The 24,728-nt window shown below is 41.6% G+C and overlaps 1 protein-coding gene across 4 annotated transcripts in view; it reads left to right on the top strand.

The window, feature by feature from the left end:
* pdzd2 (PDZ domain containing 2) overlaps window positions 1-24,728 on the top strand; it is a 544,030-nt gene that overhangs the window by 216,474 nt on the left and 302,828 nt on the right. Inside the window, exon 1 of one of the 4 annotated variants that reach the window (XM_072572527.1) lies at window positions 15,898-15,923. The exons of the other annotated variants lie outside the window; for them this stretch is intronic. The gene's annotated coding sequence lies outside the window, so the exon portion shown is untranslated. Of the gene's footprint in view, window positions 1-15,897; window positions 15,924-24,728 lie in introns of those variants that run through there. 4 annotated transcript variants of the gene reach the window in all.

Raw genomic sequence — 24,728 nt, 5'->3', positions numbered from 1 at the left:
AAAGGTAGCACAGGTATCATTCAAAACCAGTGACAGTGGAAGTTATGGTCCAGTTTCCACAATATCTGTTGCAGTTCTGTATACCAAAATACTGTCAAAGAAAGGAACTGCTGAGCCCTGGTGATATTTAGGGATCATGTAATTTGTGGTGATTCTGATTAATCTTCTGCAGAATTGTAGTTGCCACAACCTTTCTGTAATTCTTTTGAAAAGATGACAGAGTTTAGTACAAACAAGAAAATAATAGTTTGAAATCCAAGTAACAAATTGTTTTTTTCTTCAGAACATTTAAAAATTCTGAGCATGATTCTGACCTAATTTCTGTATGAAGTTTATCTCTTCTGGGACAGATTGGGAAGTAGTATCTGAAGTAACTAGAAGAGTGACCATAATGTTCACATGCTTTAGCACACTTTTGTGTAACCATCTAACTTGTCCAAAAGGACCACAGATATGTTCATTTTTCCTGAGTGTCCAATGAAACAAGGCTGTACTCCCTATATATGATCATCATTAACTTCCAGTGTTCTCAAGAGGAAAATTCAATGTGTTTAGTAAATGGTTTGGCCACTGTTTCTGTTTTTGTTCTTTATGCAGCTGTTTGATTTACTGCAAAGCTGAAATGCCAATGACTGAACAGTAAACCATCATTCTTCATGGAACTATTGGAAAGGAATAGGACATTTAGCTTGTTTCCAGTGAAAAGCACTATTCCCACTGTTCTGAAAATTACCGCTACTATGGAGAGAATTATTCTCACAATGGAGGATTATTCTCATGGGAAGTTATTCTGAACCTAAAGCTTACTCCTGCAGCAATTGGGATCTAGAGTTTCAGTCTGAGGTCAGGAACTCAATGGCTGGATTATTTCCAGGCCACAACCCCATGTTGTTTTGGTGTCAGTAATTCAATGCGACCTTTAAAGGCAAAAGCATTAATTGAACCAGAAGTAATCATGCCAGGAGCAGCCTGGAAGCAAGACTTCATACTGGAAGGCAATACTGAAAAACAAATAGCAGTCATTATGTTGCTTGAGGAATGGAGCAGGCAGGAGAGCAGAGAACCAGTTGCCCAGTTCACACAAGTTCCCAACACTGCATCTTCAGGCACTCTAGCTGCTCTGCAGGAGACATGCAACTTTATGCTAATGCAAGAGTTACTCAACTCTTTTTTTTTTGTAGATAGTTTCTTATCAGCAGCCAAAATCAATAATGGCTTTCTCTTTAAAAACTGTCAGCACATCCCAGAGGTAGCAGAAGACTGATATACACCAAGAATCTGAGTGTACAACTTTTTGAATCCTCACACACAGGGGTAAATGAAAATTTCACCCAGGGTTTCATAAAGATCATTTCTATAATTAGGTAAGGATTTCCAGTCTCTGCTCAAAATTGAATGCCCTCTTTCTAGGAATGGTCTGGGAAGTTGAGGTCTGCGGAGGATGTTGAGTATAATCTCGTGGGAAGGCTCAGTGTAGAGACCTTTCACAGTCAGAGTGTGGTATCAAACTGAAATTGACAGACAGCTGACAACAATGAATATGTCTTCACAGCTTTGATCTTTGAGTAACAGAAGCAATCATATTGCAATTCCCAGATATTAAATGAGAAAGAGCCTTGATCATCCAAATCAGTAGCCAAAATTGTTCACAATGCTTCCATCATCATTCCCTTTTCATTGTCACAACAGCAATTTTCACAAGCAGTTTTAGGTTCAGCAGTGTTAAGCTTTCTTTCACCTCATTTGGAAGTGCCAAAAATACCTCCAAGGACTCAAAGCAATGACTGGATTCGTAGAATCATAGAGTACATAAGAGGCCCTTTGGCCCATTGAGTTTGCACTGACAAAACTACTGTAAATCTACACTAGTCCCACTTTGCAGCACTTGACCCATAGCCTTGAACATTGTGATGCTCAACTAAATTCCTTTTAAAGGTTGTGAAGTTTCCCACCTCCACGGTAAGCTATCTTGCCATTCAGTGACCAAATCAAAGTAAAGCTTTAAGAGACACCAAAATGTGTCTTTTAGTCAAAAGCACTGGCTACTATGAATGGGGATGTAGAAAAATTCAGGAAAGATGTCATTGTTATGTAATTCTGCACATGCATTTCATTATACGTTTTTGTCTTGAAAGAGAATGATTTACCCAGCTTACAGTGATTAATAATTTCACCACCAGTTACTATGCTTTGTCCTTCCTCATAATACTCCCCCAGAAAAAAACCTACAAATAATAATTATATCATTTTGCAATAACTGTGTTATAGCAACTTAAGACTTCTCACAGTCAACTGGTCTGTCAGCATTTGTATTACTGTGAGTTTTTTTGCTGAAATTAATACAGCACCTTTAATGTAAAATAATCATTCTGCACCAATGGGACATTGCCATCTCTTCTATTTGTTTCATAAATACGGTGATTGTTGTAGAAAGTAGTTGAGGAGCACGAACACTGAAAATTGTGCAATGCTGTTCATCTCATCTATCTCCCAAAGCAAAGAAAAGAATTCCCAGACTCTTGTCATGAATATCTTCTTGGAACAGGATAAAGCTTTATAACTGACAGTTTATTGGCTTTAAATTTGGTTTTCTTGTACCTTACAGAATCTCCTGCCTGTCTGGACATGCTGTTTCTGAATGTTCCACTACTATCAATCAGCCAGTGCTTCCTGCCACACCCAACTCACCCCTGACTGACATCAAGTGGTGTGATTCAGTGCCTTCAAGGTTTCTCTTCTGCTTTTAGTTTGTCTCCCAGATTTTGCACTTTATCCTTCTTTACCTAATAGGCACTCACTTATTTACATTGACTACTGAATTGAATAATAATATTGAACTCATGGGTCTTGGGAGCCCTCTGGTACTTTGTTCAATTGACAATTTTTCCAGGCTCTTACTCAACTGGTCTTTCTGATCATTCACTCTGACCTTCCATCCATCAAAGGTTAGAAGCAGGGATTTTCGCTGATGATTGTGTGCAGTGTTTCCTCTTTGCAACACCTCACACACTGAAGCCATCCATTTTCAAATGCAGAAAAATCTTGACAGTGTCCAAATTGAAATGATAATTGACTGGTAACATTTTTGCCAAACAGGCAGTGATCACCTCAAACAAGAGACTATCTAAGCACTACCCTTGACATTCAGAAGCAATACTTCCATTGAATCCCCCACTATCATCATTCTGGAGATCACAACTGAGCAAACCTGAACAGGACTAACCATATAAGCACTGGGTTTGGAAGCTGGGTATCGTATAGTGAATACCCCACCTACTATTCCCCAAAGCTTATTCGCCATTTACAAGGCACAAGTCAAGAGAGTGATGAAATACTCTCCACTTGCCTGGCTGAGTCCAGTTCCAACAGAACACAAGAAACGTGATACTGGATTAGTGGTGCTGGAAGAGCACAGCAGTTCAGGAAGCATCCAACGAGCACGTGACATCATCCAACAAAGCAGTTAGCTTGAATGGCACCACATTCACAAACATTCCATTCCTTCACTATGAAAGCTCAGTAGCTGCAGTGTATTCCATTTACAGGATGCATTGCAGAAATTCACTAGTGCTTCTTAGACAGTACCTTCCAAATTCATGATCGCTACCATCTAGTCATGATTTGGAAATGCTGGTGTTGTACAAAGTTAAAAATCACCTGATGAAGGAGCAGATTTCAAGCTTTTGCCCGAAACGTCGATTTTACTGCTCCTCGCATGCTGCCTGAACTGCTGTGCTCTTCCAGCACCACTAATCCAGAATCTGGTTTCCAGCATCTGCAGTCATTGTTTTTACCACAGTGCTCCAAAACCTAGTGCTTCCAGTTAAACCTGTTGGACTATAACCTGGTGTTGTGTGATTTTAAATTTTGTATTACCATCTAGAAGGGCAGCAGTTACAGGGGAACACAACCAGCTGAAAGTTCCCCTCCAAGCCACTTACCATCCAGACTTGGAAATTTGTAACTGTTCCTTTAGTGTTACTGATTCAGAGGCCTGGAATTCCCACCCCAACAGCATTTTGGGTGTACCTACACCAGATGTTGCAGTTCAAGCAGGTAGCTCATCACCACCTCCTCAAGGGCAATTAGGGATGGGCAATAAATGCTGCTCCATCCAGTAACATCTGCATCCCATGAATGAATAAATCTCAGTGGGTGTTAATAGCCTGTTGACAATTAATGTGTTGGGGTTGAAGGAGAGGTGGGGAGGGTGGGTTGCTTCAGAATCAACTCCCAGCCTTTAGATAGCATGAATTAAATAATAATTGGAGATGGGAATCTTGGTTCCTTCCCAGTGCGGAGTTCAGACATTAAAAGATAGTGCCATTATTGTTTTGGCATCCTCTTGGAGATCCTACTTGATCCTGGGATGGGACATTAACTATCCTCCTTTATATCTGATAATTTATTTTCCTGATCTTAAATGAAAGCAGTATGAATTCTGTAGATACTTTAATATTCACAAGGCTGGTAAGCCTTTCTTGGATTACTTGGCTCATTTAAAAAATTTCAATGTATTGGTTATAGTTCTGTGGCCTATGGACTTGACCCTTCAAGATTGTTTCAGTGGAAATGCAACAATGTTCATAGAAATTAATCAATGGGCATTTGGTTGCAGTCTGGTACTACCCAACTGAATATATATGGATTATTAAAGATCACTTTGCAGTTTACGCCAAACATGGGATTAAGAAACTATATAGTCATTACTGCAGATTAAATTAGTACTTTTGTAAAGCAATACTGCAGCTGTCATTAAAGGAAAAGTAAGTGCTAATGAAATAAAACAGCTCTTACAGGTCTTTGCCCTAAGTAGAAAAGAACATTTTTAATTGTATAGTGGACCATTTAAAGAAAACAGCTACGTTGCATCCCAGCGCAGAGTCTAAATTTTGAAAAGTAGGTTTCTGATAATGGTTAATTTTCAGCTAATTATACAAACTACGTTTGAGTCCAGACATTGTGGCTTTGAGTTTACAGTCAACACAAACTGTTTTGTATAAAAGTCAGATTACAAAGTTGTCTGAATCCAATTTAATTGAGTGATATGCGACCATGTCCAGGAGGTAGTCTTGCATTGTATCAACAGTATCATGGCAATCGGACTAAAGGAAAGTTGAAGGAGTTACTGCGCAGTCCATTTTAAATTATATTGTTTATCTTTTGGATGTTGGAAAACTTCACAGTTTTTTTTACAGTTTATTGGATTCACCAGGATCCAATGTTCAATTTGAATAGGTGGAGCTCTGCTAAACTCCAGTAAAATCCAATTGCAACTTGTGTGATAGAGTGGAATATTTCATATGTCAAAACTATAGACCCAGATCTGCCAAGGAGTAGCAGTCAACATTAGATTTCCACTCGCTTGAACTTCCCTTGGAGTAAACACTGCTGTGCATTTCTTGTGAGATGTTTTGAACTTGGCTCCTCCAGAAATGTAGAGGGCAGTGTCCATTAGAGCATTCCATTGGACAGCAGTCAAGCCAGGAAGATGAGCTATGCCCCTTAGCTGCCATATGCAAATGTTAACTGTCCAATGTGAATGGGTAAGTGGATGAATGAATGAATTGGTGGGATGGATCAGTGGGTGAGATGAGGGTAGCAGGTGACTAGAGTGGGAGGTGAGTGAGGTCTTGGGTTGGGATGGGGTAATTTTTGTTATTCAAAGACCCTCAGTGTATGATCAAGGAACCTAGTGCTAGGAAAGGGAGGCACTGTCGGTCCCCTTTCCAGCACAAACCTCACTCATAATCTCCTCCTATCATTATTCACTTCTGGCCTCCAGTCCTGGTGTGATACCAGGTCACTGGGAGGTGTCATACGTGAAGCAGCCACTGCCTTCCTGGTGGCCCTGCCACTTAATAGAGCTGCCAAATTCTGATTGGTACTGGGATTTTGATGCTCACAATGAACCACCTTCATCCAATTAAGTGCCTGAATGGCAGGTCCTCATTGAAAGAGGCAGCTCAAGGCTCCTCTCAGGTTTTCAGTCAAAAGGTGAGACCCCTGTCACATCTATTGCATACTACCAATTGATAGGCTAGAAGAGTGGGCAGGCAAGTGGAGATGCAATTTAATATCAAACACTGAGGTTATACATTTTGAAAGAAGGTATAGAGAGATGCAATGATTTAATGATACAATTCTAAAGATAATGCAGGAACAGAGGTGTATAGGGGCACATTTGTGTGAATCTTTGATTTTGTCAGATATATTGAGAATGATGGGAAAGACATATGTGATCTCAGACTTCATAAATAGAGACATTGAGTACAAAAGGATGGAATATGCTGACTCTCTAATTCGAGCTCCAGTGATAATTGAATTGAATTCAATTGAATTTATTGTCACATGTACTGAGGCACAGTGAAAAGCTTTGTCTTGCAAACAATACAGGCAGATCACAGAGTTAAGTAGGATAGATAAGTAAATAATAGGTTTCATCAAGGGCAGGTTGTGTCTCACAAACCTCATTGAGTTTTTTGAGAAACATGTCGATGAAGGTAGGGTAGTTGACATGGTATACGTAGACTTCTGTAAAGCCTTTGATAAGGTTCCACATGATAGGCTGTTGGAGAAAATGCAGAGGCATGGGATTGAGGGTAATTTAGCAGTTTGGATTAGAAACTGGCTTTCTGAAAGAAGGCAGCAAGTGGTGGTTGATGGGAAATATTCAGCCTAGAGTCCGGTTACTAGTGATGTGGTACAAGGATCTGTTTTGGGACCACTACTGTTTGTCATTTTTATAAATGACTTAGACTCAGGCATAGGTGGATGGATTAGTAAATTTGCAGATGACACTAAAGTCGGTGGAGTAGTGGACATGTGGAAGAATGTTACAGATTGCAGGGGGACTTAGTTAAGCTGCAGGATTGGGCTAAGAGGTGGCAAATGGAGTTCAATGCAGCTAAATGTGAGGTGATGCACTTTGGGAAGAATAACAGTAAGGCAGAGTACTGGGTCAATGGAAGGATTATTGGTAGTGTGGATGTGCAGAGGGATCTTGGAGTCCATGTACATTGATCCCTGAAAGTTGCCACCCAGGTTGATAGTGCTGTTAAGAAGGCATACGGTGTGTTAGGTTTCATTTGTAGAAGGATTGCATTCTGGAGCTACAATATTATGCCACAACTATACAAAATATTAGTGCGGCTACACTTGGAATATTGTGTACAGTTCTGATCGCCATATTTCGGGAAGAATGTAGAAGCGTTGGAAAAAGTGCAAAGGAGATTTACCAGGATGTTGCCTGGTCTGGGGGGATGGTCTTATGAGGAAAGGCTGAGAGACTTGGCTCAGTTCTCATAGGAAAGAAGAAGGCTAAGAAGGGATTTGATAGAGACATACAAGATGATCAGAAGATTAGATAGGCTCGACAGTGAAAGTCTTTTCCCTAGGATGATGACGTCAGCTTGTATGAGGGGGCATAACTACAAATTGAGGGGTGATAGATTTAAGACAGATGTCAGAGGCAGGTTCTTTACTCAGAGAGTGCTAAAGGAGTGGAATGCCTGACCTGTCAATGTAGTTATCTCAGTCACATTAGGGCGATTTAAACAATCCTTGGGATGAGCACATGGATGACGATGGGATAGTGTTAGGGGACGAGCTGAGAATAGGTCAGGGGTCGGCGCAACATCGAGGACCAAAGGACCTGTTCTGCGCTGTATTGTTCTATGTTCTGTGTTGTAAACAGCGGCAAAAACAAAAACACAGGCATAAGTGAATGTTAAGAGTTTGAGAGTCCATTCAGTATTCTAACAACAGTAGGGTAGAAACTGTTACAAAACCGGCTGGTGGGTGTGTTCAGGCTTCTGTACCTTCTCCCCGATGGTAGAGGTTGTAGAAAAACATTGCCAGGGTGGGATGGATCTTTGAGAATGCTGGCAGCTTTTCCTTGACAGTGGGCCTGGTAGATGGATTCTATAGATGGGAGGTTGACCTTTGTGATTGTCCAGGCTGAGTTCACCACTTTCTGTAACCATCTCCGATCTTGAATGGTACAGTTGCCATACCAGGTAGTGACACATCCAGATAGAATGCTCTCGATAGCACACCTAAAGAAGTTGGCAAGAGTATTAGCCGCCATGCCAAATTTCCTGAGCTGCCTGAGGAAGAAGAGATGTTGTAGGGCCTTTGTAACCAGTGGTTCCAAATGAAGAGTCCAAGAAAGCTTGTTGTGGTTGACCACTCCCAGGAACTTGACACTCTCCACTCGTTCCACCTCTGTGCTGTTAATGTGTAGGGAGCATGAGTAACATGCACCCCTACACATTAATGAGTTCCTGACACAATAATGAGTTCCTTGGTTTTGGTGGCATTGAGAGCTAATTTGTTCTCAGTGCACCATTTTTCCAGGTCTTCCACCTCCTGTCTGTAGTCTGTTTCATCGCCATCTGAGATTTGACTGTGGTGGTATCATCAGCGACCTTGTAAATGGCAATAGTCTGTTAGTTGGCGATGCAGTCATGGGTATACAGCGAGTACAGTAGGGGGCTGAGTGTGCACCCCTAGGGGACTCCAGTGTAGAGTATTAGTGAAGATGAAATATTGTTCCCAATCTTCACTGACTGTGGCCTGTGTCAGGAAATTGAGGATCCAGGTGCAGAGAGTGGGGCTAAGTCCGAGATCACTAAGTTTAGTAATCAGTCTCGAGGGTAGTCAATGAGTAGGATTCTTATGTAGCTGTTCTTGGTGTCAAGATGTTCTAGGGAGAAGTGAAGGGCAAGTGATATAGCATCTGGCATAGATCTGTTGGTCCAATAAGCAAATTGGAATGGGTCAAGAGTAGTGGGGAGGCTGGAGTTGATTAATGCCATGACTAGCCTTTCAAAGCACTTCATGATCACCGAGGTTTGGACCATTGGGCGGTAGTCATTGAGACATGCTGCATGAGCCTTCTTAGGCACAGGGATGATGTTGGCCCTCTTGAAACAGGCAGGGATAGTGGCCTGCTACAGGGAGAGGTTGAAGATATCCGAGAAGACTTCTGCCAGTTGATAAGCGCATGCTTTGAGTGTACGGTCTGTTACTCTGTTCTGACCCCATCACTTTCCTTGGATTCACAAGAAGGAAAACTGATCTGACCTCTGATGCAGTGACTGTTGGGATAGGTTCATCAGGACTTGTTGGAATCGGTGTTACCTCTCCGCCAAAATTCTGCTCAAAGACGTCATTGAAAAGATCTGGGAGGGAAATGTCATCGTCTGCTATCTTGCACTGTCTCTTTTTAGAATAAAGGATTTTAATTACAAGATTAGATTGCAAATGCTTTTATTGTACTCCTTGAAGTAAAGGATTTTGAAGGACACTTGATCAAAATGTATAAGATAATGACAAAGTGCTTTTGTAGTGCAGTGATCGTGCTCAATCTCTGGGCCAGCAGATCTCCATTCAACTATCACTTGCTCTAGACATGTGTCATAACATCTCTGAACAGATTGCGTAAAAATATGTACAAGGAAATGACTGGGTTGAACAAAATACACAAAGCAAAACTATTTCCATTAATTAATGGTCCTAGAATCAGATCATACATCATAATAAATCTACTATTTATGGGTGGCACGGTGGCACAGTGGTTAGCACTGCTGCCTCACAACGCCAGAGACCCGGGTTCAATTCCCGCCTCAGGCGACTCTCTGTGTGGAGTTTGCACATTCTTCCTGTGACTGCTTGGGTTTCCTCCAGGTGCTCCGGTTTCCTCCCACAATCCAAAAATGTGCAGGTCAGGTGGATTGGCTACGCTAAATTGCCCATATTGTTAGGTGAAGGGGTAAATATAGGGGAATGGGCCTGGGTGGGTTGTGCTTCGGCGGGTCGGTGTGGACTTGTTGGGCTGAAGGGCCTGTTTCCACACTGTAAATAATCTAATCTAATAGTATAAGATTTGGGCAAGAGTTACAAGGGCAATGTGAGAATTTTTTTTTAACACCTCCAAGTGGTAATGATCTGGATCTTTCTGCCTATGGAATGGTGAAAGCAGAGATGATCAGTGAATTCAAAAGGAAATTGGATGGTAACTTGAGGAAAATAAACCAGCAGGTGTACTAAGAGTGAGTGGAGGAGAGGGATTGATTGGGTTGCGCAGAGTTGGCATAAACTCAACAGATCAAATAGACTCTTTCTATGCTGTATATGACCTCATGAGCAGTTATCCATAATATGGTGTAAATTACACAAATGGTGTAAATACTTTGGACCGTGTAAAATATATCATCAGGCTCTGCTTTCCTCTTTTCAGCTACTTGTCTGCAACAAGTATTTTCAGCCTTGACCTTGAAATTTTTAAGAATACGGGTATGAAATTCCCTTCATTATGTTTGCTTTGCTCATGAAGATGCTTTTATGAGTTTTATCTCGGCATTTTGAAAATATGGTCAGCAATTGTTATTTAAATCCTCCTGATACTTAAGTGTTAGCTGTCTTTTAGGCATTGAGTTGTCATAGAAATCATAGAATCCTTACAGTGTGGAAGCAGGCTATTCAGCCCATCGAATCCAAACAGCATCCCACCTAGTTCCATCCCCCCACCCTATACCTTTTAAGTTCACTGATGACACCATCAGAGTTGGTCAAATCTCAGATGGCGACGAAACAGACTACAGACGGGAGGTGGAAGACCTGGAAAAATGGTGCACTGAGAACAACTTAGCTCTCAGTGCCAGCAAAACCAAGGAACTCATTATTGACTTTCGGCGGGATGTTACTCATGCCCCCCTAGGCATTAACAGCACAGAGGTGGAATGAGTGGAGAGTGTCAAGCTCCTGGGAGTGGTCAACCACAACAAGCTTTCTTGGGCTCGTCATGTGATCACACTGGTTACAAAGGCCCAACAACATCTCTTCTTCCTCTGGCAGCTGAGGAAATTTGGCATGATGGCTAATACCCTTGCCAACTTCTTTAGGTATGCCATTGAGAGCATTTTGTCTGGATGTATCACTACCTGGTATGGCAACTGTACCATTCAAGATTGGAGGTGGTTACAGAAAGTGGTGAACTCGGCCTGGGCAATTACAAAGGTCAACTTCCCATCTATAGAATCCCTCTACCAGGCCTGCTGTCAAGGAAAGGCTGCCAGCATTCTCAAAGATCCATCTCACCCTGGCAATGTTTTTCTACAACCTTTACCATCGGGGAGAAGGTACAAAAGCCTGAACACACGCACCAGCCAGTTTTTTTTTAACAATTTCCACCCGAATGTTGTTAGAATACTGAATGGAAACACAAACTCTTAACATTCACCTGTAACTGTGTTTTTGTTTTTGCCGCTGTTTACCTATTATTTACTTATCTATGTTACTTAACTCTGTGATCTGCCTGTATTGTTTGCAAGACAAAGCTTTTCACTGTGCCTAGGTACATGTGACAATAAATTCAATTCAATTCAAACCCTGCATTTCCCATGGCTAATCCACCAAACCAGTACATCCCTGGTCACTTTGGGCAAATTAGCATGGCCAATCTTGCACAGTTTTGGATTTTGGGAGGAAACCGAAGCACCCAGAGGAAACCTACACAGGTGTGGGGAGAATGTGCAAACACCACACAGTTGCCATTATGGAAAACATACTGCCAAGATTATTAAGAGGGAGCTGAGAGACATAAATTAGCATGGCAATGAAAATTGAATTATTTTAAGCATTTGAACAGACAGTTTCAGTTTATATTTTTAGTATACATTATATACTTTCTGATCTGCCACCTCTTTTAAGGAAAAAGCATTTAATGAAAACTGGGAGATATCTGATTTGATTTAATGTAAGCTGCGGGTGGATATTTTTAAAGAGACAGTGGAAATGTTCCTTTAAGCAGAAAGGCAGCTGTCCAAAATTTGGTCATGTTAGAAATGGAGGGTGTCACAGTTCAAAGGGCTTCCAAGAAAATATCAGTAAAATGTTTAGTATTTGATATAATTTATGGGAATTTCAGATATTAACTTCTTGAAGCGGTGAGATTTGAGACCGGTATTTGGGCTGTGCTTTTCTGTCTGGGATTACATTATCCTGCAGGCAGCTTTGTCACTATTGGGTGCATAGGATCAAATCACTAAAACAATAAAGAAAACTAGTAGAGTACTGGATGTTCTAGCAAGATGTATAGAAAATCAAAATGGAATTGTGAATCTATGAGGTAAAGCTTTGTAAGACCACAATTAGATGAATGGATAAAAAAATACTAAAATTTAGGCCTGCTTTTGTTTGAACTCGTAATGTTATGGGGTGACTGGATATAAAAACAATGCTGCAACATATTCTAACAGGGTACTTACGTAGCACCTTTCACAGATGCTATTTAAATTGATGAAAGGATGGGACAGACAGATGATCACGGCATCTAGAATCAGGTTACATCAATGCAAACTGTTTATTTAGAAGAAATAGCAGAGTAAACATTTTCAACAGAGTGTTATGAAACTGCTGAATTCACACTAGAAATGATGCTTGAAGATTATACTTTTAAGAGTAGGTTACCTAGGAGGTTGAAGGGAAGAGTAATAAATGGATGTGGGCACAAAGTGGTGAAATGGGATTAGGACAACAGCTGATGTGGGGGACTAGTACCAACACAGACCGGCGGAGACATTCAGACAATTCTGTGTTTTAAGTTTTTATGGAGTTCTATGTAATTTGAGAGCATTGAACAGTAGATTTTATAAACACTCATGTCTGATGTTGAATCTTGCTGACTGGGAATGCATGACAGGAGGTCACAGGCATGCGGTCATGTTCCCACCACTTCCCCTTCCCCAGAAAAGTTAGTGAATGAAGAATTGTTGAGAGCTCTGTGAACGTCCAATGAGTGCTCTTGACAGGTGTGACTTATGCAGGAAGAACACATTTATAAAGCAATCCCCAGGATTTTCCAGAACTAAATTAGTTTCTGCAAATCTCTGCAGTGGGCATTACATAAAACAGTAACCAAGTTGTAATTAATTGTAGAACCATAAGACGTCAGAGCAGAAGTAGGCCCTTCAGTCCATTGACTCTGCTCTGCCATTCAGTGAGATCATGGCTGATCTGACATTCTCAACTCTACTTTCTTGCCTTTTCTACATAACGCTTGACTCCCTTATTGATTAAAAACCTGTCTACCTCAACCTTGAGTGTACTGAACATCCAGCCTCACCAGCCACCTGCAGTAAAAAATTCAACAGATTCACTACTCTCTGAGAGGAAATAGAACAATACAGCACAGAACAGGCCCTTCGGCCCACGATGTTGTGCCGAAATGTTTCTCCTCATCTCCACCTTAAACCATTACTCTGAGATTGGGTCTTTTCATCCCAGACTCTTGCACAAATGAAAGCAACTTTTCTGAACTTACCCTGTTAAGACCCCTTGTATGTTACAGTATTATATGTTTCAAAAAGATGAGTACAGTCCAGCCTGTTCAACCCAACTTCAACATGCAGTCTTTTCTTAACTGGGGTCACACTAGAGAACCTTCTCTGGACTACCTCCACTGCGCATTATATCTTTTTTAGATAAGTGGACCATAACTTTTCATACTATTCTATAGCCTTGTATAGTTCTGGCAAGACTTACCAATTCTTATTTTTGATTTCTTTGAAGTAAAAGCCAACATTTCATTTGTCATCCCTATTACTTGCTGAATTTGAATGCTACCTTATTGTGATTCATCCATGAGAATGGTCGAATCCCTCTGTGCTGTAGCTCTCTGCAGTGTTTTTCTATTTAAATAATATTGGCCTCTTTTATTCTTCTTTCTGAAGTGCACAGCCTCAAATATATTACATCTGCCAAGTGTTTGCTCACTCACTTAACCTGTCTATGTGCCTTTGTAGACTGTCATTCTCACTACTTGCCTTCCCATCTATTTTTGTGCCATCTGTCAACTTGGCATTAGTACGTTCACTTCTGTTATCAAAGTCATTGATACATCATATACTTGTGGCCCCACCGTTGATCCCTGTGGCACCCCACTAGTTACAGGCTGCCATCCTGAAAATACCCCCTCTATCCCAACTCTCTGTCTTCTGTTAATTCTGCAATCCTCTATCTATGTTAATAAACACCATGGTTTTTCTTTCTTGGATTCTTCCCTCATTAATTAGTCTAATGTGCTGTACTTTATCAAACACCCTTTGAGAAATCCAAATACATTATATCTGTCAAGGGCATTTTGTTATTTATGTGTACATAGTCTTTCAGAAGGCATTTGATAGAGCGCCACACAATGGACTTACAGGAACGTCATGGAATGAAATAGTCAGTAGTGAAATGGATACAAAATCAGCTGAGTGATAAGAAACAAGAATAATGGTCAATGGGTATTTTTCAGGTTGGACAAAGCTTTGTAATAGAGTTCCCCACGCGATTGGTATTGGAACCCTTGCTATTCCTGATGTATATTAATGATCTACATCTTGGTGTGCAGGGGACAGTTTCAAAGATTGCAGACAACCCTGTGAGGAGGACAATGTAGAACACCAAAAGGATATGGACAACTTGGTGGAGTGGGCAGAAAGGTGACAGCTGAGCTTCAATGCAGAGAAGTGTTAGGCGATGTATTTTAGTAGGAAGAACATTGAAATCAATTAAAAAAGGGTACAATTCTAAGGGAGTGCAGGAGCAGAGGAGCCTGGGTATGTATATGCACAGATCGTCAAAGGTGGCAGGACAGGTAGAGAGAGCAGTTAATAAAGTATACCTTGTCCTTAGCTTTATAAATAGGGGCATCGATTACAAGAGCAGGGAGGTGATGTTGATCTTGTAAAAGACACTTGTAAGGCCTCAGCTGGACTTTGTGTACAATTCTGGGCTCCACATTATTGGAAGGATGTGAAAGCATTGGAGAGAGTGCAAAAGTGTTTACACAACGGTTTCAGGGATGAGAAACTTCAATTACGAGGATAAATTGAAAATGTTGGGACTTGAAGAAAAGAAGGCTAAGAAGAGATCTGATAGAAGTATTCAAAATCTTGGCCCAACTGGATACAGTAGATTGGGAGAAGCTGTTCCTGTTCATAAGTGAATAAGAACAAGAGATCATATATTTAATGTGATGTGCAAAGCAAGCAAGGGTGAAGTGAGAAAATATATTTCACAGCGAGTAGTTAAGTCATGGTATGCATTGCTTGGAATTGTAGCAGAGACAGGTTCATTGAGGCATTCAAAGGACATTTGATGATTATTTGGATAAAACTAGTGTCTAAAGGTGTGGGAAAATATAATACCAGGCACTAGGTAATGATGCTCATTTAAGAGCTGGTGCAGGCATAATGAACCGAAATAGTCGTCTTCTACTTCATGACACTTCTGTGAAATTTCTGTCCATTATATACGATTTTTGGAATTATTTCTAGCTGCTCACAATAATGTAATAGACAAAGAGAGGAGGAGGAAGTTCACAGAGGAGGAAGTTCACAGTGCTTCACAACAAATTTTCATTCATTAAATTTATTGTCGAAGGGTGGTGGGGAAATAACTTACATGCTGTGACTTCCTATTGAGCATTCCAGTTGGCAAGATTCTATGTCAAATACGAATCTTTATAAAATCTACTGTTTAATATCCATAATCAAATTATGCAGAAATGTATGAAAATACAACACAGAGTTAGTTGAAATGTCTCAACCATTCTTTGTTGATGCTGATTCCCCTGTCAACCTAATTCCCACTTAGCCACTCTGTGCTGATATCCATTTATTAATCTTTCCTTCCATTGCCTAGGTAACCTATTCTGAAGTTATCATCTTCAAGCATTATCACTCCTTGGTATATACCAAGTGCCTGGTTTGAAGTGGTATCTTTACTTTCACAGAATTCATTTAATTGCAGCAGATGTTTCCTAAATTCAAGATCAAATAACCTTTGTTTAATTATATTGCTAAACATTCTATTCTAATTTGTTTTTACTCCTAGTCACCTCCACTTTGATGAAAGGAACATTTCGTCAGGTATGATTTCACACCATTGACACCCCACAGCCTTATTTTAAGTGACCTAACTTGACGTAGGGACACAGAGAATGACTGATTTGCATATATTTACCAAATAACACACTGCAACTGATCCTGATTTCATTCTCAATGAATGCCTGTAAATAGGCACTTCCTTGAAGGAGGTAATAATCAGTAGCAGGAACTTGAGCAAATAGTCTTCCTTGCCGTATCAAGAACACTGAAACCAGTTATTGTTCTTTCAACTTGTATTGCTTTCACATTTAAAGAAGTAAGCATTTTAAAAAAATAATTTTTATGAAACTGAGGGGCTGAAAGGCTTTTTTTATTTTGGATGATGCTTTCTCCGATGACATTTATTGGAAAGTAATTCTTCTGAGTTACAATTGTCATTTATCTTGAGAGAGTTGGAATATAAAAGCAGCAATGTGCTTATCAGACTTTATAAAGCTCTAGTTAGGCCTCATTTCGAATATTGTATCCAATTTTGGGCACCACACTTCAGGAAGGACATACTGGCACTGGAGCGTGTCCAGCAGAAATTCACACAGATGATCCCTGGAATGGTAGGCTTAACATACGATGAACAGCTGAGGATCCTGGGATTGTATTCATTAGAGTTTAGAAGGTTGAGGAGAGTTCTAATAGAAACTTAAAAGATAATGATGGCTTAGAAAGGGTGGATGCTGGGAAGTTGTTTCCATTAGGCGGGGAGGCTAGGACCCGTGGGCACAGCCTTAGAATTAGAGGGGGTCAATTTAGAATGGAAATGAGGAGACATGTTTTCAGTCAGAGAGTGGTGGGCCTGTGGAATTCATTGCCACAGAGCACAGTGGAAACGGGGCATTAAATGTCTTCAAGGCAGAGATTGATAAATTCTTGATCTCACAAGGAATTAAGAGCTACAGGGAGAGTGTGGGTCAGTGGCGTTGAAATGCCCATCAGCCATTTTCAAAAAACTTGGTCCAAGATTATTGTTCAATGTTAGAATTAGCCACATAGCACAATAGTTTTGAGTATTCCTAAGAGTCGCAAATAGTACAGAATCATAGAATGGTTCCAGACAGAAAGAGGATCTTATGGAACAGTGGTAATGCCCCTACCTTCGAGCCAGCAGATCTGGGTTCAAGTCCCAACTCCTCTCAAGGTAGGTTGTAACAGATCTGAACAGCACAGAAGGACACCATTGAGCCCATGCTGACTCTACAAAGCCATTCAACTAGTCCCACTCTGCAATCTTTTTATGCAGCACTGCATTTTACTTCTTTTCAGATAATCAATTATTTTTCAAAGGCCTTAGTTAGATCTGCTTGCACTAGATGCAAAGGCAGTGTTTTCCAGATCCTAATTGCTCCCCCATGAAGTTTTTCCAACCACCTTAATTCTATGCAACAGAGTTAATATTTTGATTCCAGTCTGACTCTTCTTCAGGACTCAAGTTATATTGGACTCAAAGCATTAACTCTGTCTCTGTCTCCACAAATGCTGCCCCTGAGTTTCTCCAGCACTTTGTGTTTGTTGTAGATTTCCAGCATCTGTAGTATTTTATTTTTGTCAAATCTATGTTCCCTGGTTCCCGATCCTTCTCTCAAAGAGGAAGTTTTATTCTGTGTACTCTGACTTGATCTCTTGGCTTTGAACACCAATTATCAAATTTTCTGTTACTTTTCTCTGCTCCAGGGGAGCTGTCCAACTTCACTAATCAATCCATATTACTGAGGTTCTCCATCCCTGCTCACATTCTGATTAATCTTTTCTCTCTCTAATACCTATAGAGAAATAGATGGTTACATCTTTAAAAATGTCCATATTACAGAGGAGGAAGTGCTGAATGTCTTGAAACACATAAAAGTGGATAAATCCCCAGAACCTGATCAAGTGTACTCTGTGGGAAGCTAGGGAAGTGATTGCTGGGCCTCTTGCTGAGATATTTGTATCATCAATACTCACAGGTGAAGTGCCAGAATTCTGGAGGTTGGCTAACATGGTGCCACTGTTTTAAGAAAGGTGTTAAAGACAAGCCAGGGAACTATAGAGCAGTGGGCCTGACATCGGTGGTGGGCAAGTTGTTGGAGGGAATCCTGAGGGACAGGATGTACATATATTTGGAAAGGCAAGGACTGATTAGGGTTGTTCAACAGGGCTTTGTATGTGGGAATACAGGGAGAACTAGCCATTTGGATACAGAACTGGCCAAAGGTAGAAGACAGAGGGTGCTGGTGGAGGGTTCTTTTTCAAACTGGATGCCTGTGACCAGTGGAGTGCCACAAGGATTGGTGCAGGGTCCACTACTTTTCATCATTTATATAAATGATTTGGATGTGAGCATAAGAGGTATAGTTGGTAAGTTTGCAGATGACACCAAAGTTGGAGGTGTAGACTACAGCGAAGAAGTTTACCTCAGATTACAATGGGATCTTGATCAGATGGGCCAATGGGCTGAGAAATGGCAGATGGAGTTTAATTTATTTAAATGTGAAGTGCTGCATTTTGGGAAAGCAAATCTTAGCAGGACCTACTTAATGGTAAGTTCCTAGGGAGTGTTGCTCAACAAAGAGACCTTGGAGTGCAGGTTCATAGCTCCTTGAAAGTGGAGTCGCAGGTAGATATGATAGTGAAGAAGGTGTTTGTATGCTTTCCTTTATTGGTCAGAGCATTGAGTACAGGAGTTGGAAGGTCATGTTGCAGCTGTACAGGACGTTGGTTAGACCACTTTTGGAATGTTGCATGCAATTCTGGTCTCCTTCCTATCAGAAAGATGTGAAACTTGAAAGGGTTCAGAAAAGATGTACAAGGATGTTGCCAGGGTTGGAGGATTTGAGCTATAGGGTGAGATTGAATAGACTGGGGCTGTTTTCCCTGGAGCATCGGAAGCTGAGGGGTGACCTTACAGAGGTTTATAAAGTTATAAGGAGCATGGATAGGGTAAATAGACAAAGTCTTTTCCCTGGAAGGGGGGAGTCCATAACTAGAGGGCATAGGTTTAGGGTGAAAGGGGAAAGATTATAAAAGAGACCTAAGGGGCAACATTTTCACGCAGAGGGTTGTACGTGTATGGAATGAGTTGCCAGAGGAAGTGGTGGAGTCTAGAAAAATTGCAATATCTGGATGGGTATATGAATAGGAAGAGTTTGGAGGGATATGGGCTGGGTGCTGGCAGGTGGGACTAGATTGGGTTGGGATATCTGGTCGGCATGGACAAGTTGGACTGAAGGGTCTGTTTCCATGGTGTACATCTCTATGACTATGGTTCTATGACCTTTACATCTTTCCTAAAGCGCAGTGCTCAGAACTAGATACAACACTCTGGGTGAGACTGAAGTGTTTAATGGTTTACTTGAATTTATATATTGTGACCCTATTAAGGAAGCTCAGGATACCGTATGCTTTACCAGTTGTACTCTCAACCTCCTCTGCCACATCTCCAGTAAAAGGCTATGTGAAGACATTATGTCCCTGTACTCCTGGATTCCTTTTAACTTTGTATCCTTTATTTCATAATGTCTCTCTTCATTCTTCCTACAGAAATAAATCGTTTCATATTTCTCTGCATTAAATTCCATCTGCCACTTGTTGATCCATTTCACCAGCCTGTCTGCATCCTCTCGATATTTATCACTAGCCTCCTTGCAGTTCAGAGTACTGCCAAGATTTGTGTTACCTGCAAACTTTATAATTTAAACATTGCTAAAAGGAGACTTGGATGAGCACTTGATAACACACATAACATTCCACTATTTGATCATGGCTGATATGTGTCGCAGCCCATTCTCTTGCTTTCTCCCAGTAACCCTTGATGCCCTTACCAATCGAGAACTATCTCTGTCTTAAATGCACTCAATGAATTGGCTTCCCCAGTCCTCTGTGACAATGAGTTCCACAGATTCACCACCCTGTGGCTGAAGAAATTCTTCTTTATCTGAAGGGTCACCCCTTCACTCTGAGGCTGTGCCCTCTAGTCCTAGTTTCTCCTCCTAGTAGAAACATCTTTGTCACATCCACTCTATCTAGTATTCTGTATGTTTCAATGAGATTCCCCCTCCTCATTCTAAACTACATCAAGCACAGATCCAGAGTCCTCATTTAAGAAGTCCTACATCCCCAGGATCATTCTTGAGAGCGTCCTCTGGATCCCTCCAACACCAGCATATCCTTTCTTAGATACAGGGTACAAAACTGCACACTGTATTCCAAATGTACCTTAGATAGTCTCAGCTCTTATATTCTAGCCTTCTTGAAATGAATGCTAACATTGCATTTACTTTCCTATGTGCCAACTGAACCTGTATGTTAACTTTAAGAGAATCCTGAACTCGGACACCTGAGTCCCTTTGTGCTTCAGGTTTCCAAAGCCTTTCCCTCAATTCTCGCCTCATTTCTTCCCACCAAAGTGCATAATTTCACACACTCTCACATTGTATTCCATCTGCCACTTCTTTGCCCACTTTCCTCACCTGTCCAAGTTCTTCTGCAGCTTTCCAGCTTCCTCAACACTACCTGTACCTCCACCTGTCTGGATCCCCTTCCAATCAACTGTGGCCAGCTCCTCCCTCATGTCTTTACAGTTACCTTTAATCAATTAGAATGCTGTTACATCTGATTCAAGCTTTTACCTCTCAGACTGCAAAGTGAATTTTATCAAAATTATGGTCACTGCTCTGAGGGGTTCTTCAGCTTAAGCTCCCTAATCAGGTCTACCTCATAATACACCATGTAATCCAAAATTTCCTCTTTCCAAGTTTCTCTTTTGCAAGCTACTCCAAATTTCATTTTGTATACATCCCATGAATTACTTTCCTTGAGATCTGCTTCCAACCTGATTTTCCCTGTTTACCTGCTTACTGAAGTTCCCACTGATTTCTGTAATAGTGCCTTTCTTGCAAACCTTTTCTGTCTTCTGATTTATTTTCTGTCCCATGTCCTTACTACTGTTGCAAGACCTATTCATAATTCCCATTGTTATGGACCAGACCAGACCCCACCCCCTTCAAAACATTTTAAGAAGGTAGCCCAGAACCTAACTTTTCCAGTTGTTTTAAGCAGACGTAAGATGAATATTCCAGGAGTGATGCAGCTGGTCAAACCAATCAGCTTTAAACAAAACAAAATTTACTTACATGTGAACAAAATAAAGTCAAATTTAGAATGACATAACTACAGAGGAACCTCGATCATCTGAACAAGATGGGCAGGCACTATTACATTCGGATAATTGATTATTCGGTTAATTGATTTCCTCTGGGGATCAGAGTTTCTGTAAAGTCTGCTCCCCATTCAGGAGACTAGGCAGCAGCATGACGTGTGTGAGACCCCACCCCCACCCCCACAGCCCCGTCTGCCCCCTTCCCGCCTCCTCAGCCCTGCCCCCACCCCACCCCGAACTCCGTCTACCCCAACCCGCCCTCGCCCTACCCCCCAACATTGTCTGCTCCCATCCAACCCCCCCAAACCTGCATCCCCATCCACCCCCACCCAAATTCCAGATCCCATCTGCGCCCGCACCCCTCGGCTGACCGCCCCCGCTCTGGGGCAGCTGGACTGGACACCAACAGTAAGACTGCTGCTGCTTTTGTGGGGTAAGTCTCCAAATAGCGTGTACACACACACACATGAGCGCACACACACACCTGTTAACTGCAACTTTTTGACAGATTCCACCATCGCCATGTACAGGACAATGTTGGAGGATTATATGGGGAAGGGGTGTTTAGAGTACACGCCTGTGTAAAACTCCAGGGAAAGTGTGGGGGGAGAGAGAGAGAGGGCGGGAGATCAGTCATTTAGAGTCAGTGCCTGGACTTTCCAGGTCTGATCTTGGCAGCATTTCAGTGAGCTGAGTTAGTTTTTAATCACTGTACCTATAAACAAAGGATGCAATTAGGGTTGAAACAGCTCTTTGACGTAATGTTTCTATCAGGACCTTGAGCTCCCCTTCAGATAATCCGATATTCGGATAATTGATATTCAGATAATCGAGATTCCTCTATATTTGAAAACCCAATCAACATGAAATGCGACTTACCAAAGACTGTTCCAATTTCCTGTAACATCCCATAAACACACCCCTTGGCAAAAAAGTAAATTGAAACACAGTTTCTTACAGGAGAGTGATGTCTCAGAGAGAGGATGAGCATGGAACTGTTTCTTTGGGTCCCAGCTAAAACTAACACAAAACTAGAAAAGAAACCTGAACTGGGAGAACTGGTCAGTGCCCTTTCATTGTACAAGTATATTAAAAAAAACCCCGAAAGCATTTTCTGATTGTTGATATAGGCAGCATCTGTTAGCCAATATAAAAGTAGCCAGTTCAGACACCTCTGCCTTTACTACCCTTCTCGAGGAAAAAACACCAAGGACAAAATAACCTTGTTAAAAGAACAGCATCATCACAGCATCAAGGTCTTTTTTCCTTTGTGGTTCCTCAACTCTACTCACATGGATTCAATGCCTTTCGAGTCTATATCATTTCTTGCTATCAATTTAATTTAGTTTCTTACTAACAAGGCAACCCCATCCCATCTGCCGATCAATAGGATGTATATTCTAGGATATTTAGTTCCCAGCCCTGATTCCCTTGCAGCCATGTATCTGTGATACCCACAACATTGTACTTGCCAATTTCAATCTGCGTTACAAGTTCATATGCCCTGTTTTGTGGACTGTGTGTTTTTAAGTCCTGCATTGACTGCCTCCCTTCTTATAGTTGTCCACTAACCTGCTGTGCCTGAAGTTAGATTCCTCAGCTTTTCCATAATCTCTGTCTTATTACTTCTTCTGGAAACTTTAATAACCTCCACTGAGCCCTCACCCTCTTTAACATAATTTTCCATGCAACTGAACTTCACTACTCCACTATTTAATTTAAAGCTCTGTCTACAGCTCTAGTTATGTGATCCACCAGGACTCTAGCCCCAGTATGATTCAGGTGGAGTCCATACCATTGAAACACCTCCCTCCTACCCAAGTATTGGTGCCAATGTCCCATGTTGTCTATATAGACTTAGTAAAGCCTTGGACAAGGTAGACTGGTTAATAAGGTTAGATTAAAAGAGATTCAGGGATAGCTTGCCAATTGGATAAAAAATTGGCTTGACTGTAGGAGACAGACAACCATACCTCTTCTTCCTCAGGTGGCTTAGGAAATCTGGCATGTCTCTAAAGACCCTCACCAACTTCTACAAATACACCATTGAAAGCATGCGGTCTGGGTACATAGTGGCCTGCTATGGCAACTGCCCTGCCCAGGACTGTAAGTAACTCCAGAAGGTGGTGTGCACAGTCCAGACCACCATGGAAGCCATGGACTCTACTTACATGTCTCGCTGCCACGGAAAGGCTGCCAATGTCATCAAAGACCCATCACATCCCGCTAATGATCTCCTACAACATCTTCCATTAGACAGAAGATACAGAAGTCTGAACACATGTACCAGCAGGTTCAGGAACAGCTTCTTCCCAGCCATTATTAGACTGATGAATGGACTGTCCAGCCTCAAATAATGCTGATGTTGCTAATGTTGATCTTGCCTAGCGCCCACCCTGTGCAATGTAACCTGTGTGCCTCTGTCTAAGTATTTTTGATCTGAATGTCCTTGCTTACTATGATCTGCCTTTACTGCTTTTCACTGTACTTCGGTACACATGATAATAAATAAATCAATCAAGAGAGTGGGGATGCAAGGTTGTTTTTTTGGACTAGAGACCTATGACCACTGGTGTTCTGCAAGGATTGGTGGCAGGTACACAGTTGTTTGTCATTTATGCAAATAATTTGGATTAGAACTTAGGGGGCATAGTTAGTAAGTTTGCAATGACACCAAAATTGGTGGTATAGTGGACAGTGAAGAATGTAATCTTTAGACAACCAAGAGATCTTGATCAATTAGGCCAATGTTCCGAGGAGAGGCAGATGACATTTCATTTGGATAAATGCGAGGTATTACATGTTGGTAAGACAAACAAGGGCAGGACTTTTACAATTATTGATAGGGCCCTGAGGTATTCACAAACCTGGCTGCCCCAGTTGACCCATCGTCTCCCACTGCTCCTACCCCACCAAACCTATCTTCTTGTAGCTTGACACCATCCTATTCCCCTTGGTCCAGGACCTCCCCACATACACTTGGGACACGACTCACACCCTCCACCTCCTTCATGACTTTCAGTTCCGTGGCACCTAGTGCCTTATCTTCTCATGCACATCCAGACCCTGTACGTGTCCATCCGCCGTGACAAAGACCTCCAAGCCCTCCGTTTCATCCTCTCCTGCCGACCAATCCAGTACCCTTTCACCAACACACTCTTTCAATTGGCTGAACTGATCGTCACCCTCAACAATTTCTCCTTTGAATCCTCCCACCTCCTTCAGACTAAAGGGTAGCCATGGGCACCTATATGGGCGCTAGCTATGCCTGCCTCTTCTTCAGGTACATGGAACAATCCATCATCCGCAGTTACACTGGCACCATTCCCCACCTTTTCTTCTGCTACATCGATGATTGTATCGGCACCATGTTGTGCTCCCACGAGGAGGTTGAACAGTTCATCAACTTCATGAACACCTTCCACCCTGACCTCAAGCTCATCTGGACCATCGAACATACCTCCCTCCCCTTTCCCGACCTCTCCATCTGCATTTCTGGTGACAGGTTCAACACAGACATCTGTTTCAAACCGACCTTCTCCAACCCCCGCCCCTGTTAAAAAAAACACTACCCCTTACTCCCAATTCCTCTGCCTCCACGCATCTGCCCCAGGAGGATCAATTCCACTCCAGAACATGCTAGATGGTCTCCTTCATCA

This window comes from Chiloscyllium punctatum, chromosome 1 (genome assembly GCF_047496795.1).
Source record: "Chiloscyllium punctatum isolate Juve2018m chromosome 1, sChiPun1.3, whole genome shotgun sequence".
NCBI classification, from domain to species: domain Eukaryota; kingdom Metazoa; phylum Chordata; class Chondrichthyes; order Orectolobiformes; family Hemiscylliidae; genus Chiloscyllium; species Chiloscyllium punctatum.
Note: the sequence above shows the minus strand (reverse complement) of the source record. Positions and strands in the feature narration are given on the sequence as shown.